Here is a 315-nt window from a genome sequence, read left to right as displayed (position 1 = left end):
CTGTCGGCCTTCGCGTCCCTATCCGGGCCTCCGACTTCCCAAATAAGGGCCCCCGTTACGCCCCGTCTAGGCCTGAGGTCCTCGATCCCCAAGTCCTTGAGGGAGATCGAGGACCTCGCCTTCGCCACCACCTCGGCGTACGATGCCGGATCGGCGCAGGTAATAGTTACCGCCGCCGAGGTGGCTGCCCGGAGCTTCGGGGGGGAGGGCTTATTGCCGGTGGGTTTTTTCCCGCCGGCAGCACCTCCCTTCCCCGGTCCCGTGCCCTTCTTGGGGCTGCCCCCGGATAGTTTGGGGGCGGCTCCTCCACTTCCG

Source organism: Mycetomoellerius zeteki, unplaced genomic scaffold, assembly GCF_001594055.1.
Source record: "Mycetomoellerius zeteki isolate Tzet28-1 unplaced genomic scaffold, Tzet1.0 scaffold231, whole genome shotgun sequence".
In the NCBI taxonomy this organism is placed as follows: domain Eukaryota; kingdom Metazoa; phylum Arthropoda; class Insecta; order Hymenoptera; family Formicidae; genus Mycetomoellerius; species Mycetomoellerius zeteki.
The sequence above is the reverse complement of the archived record's forward strand: the minus strand, read 5'-3'. Positions refer to the sequence as shown.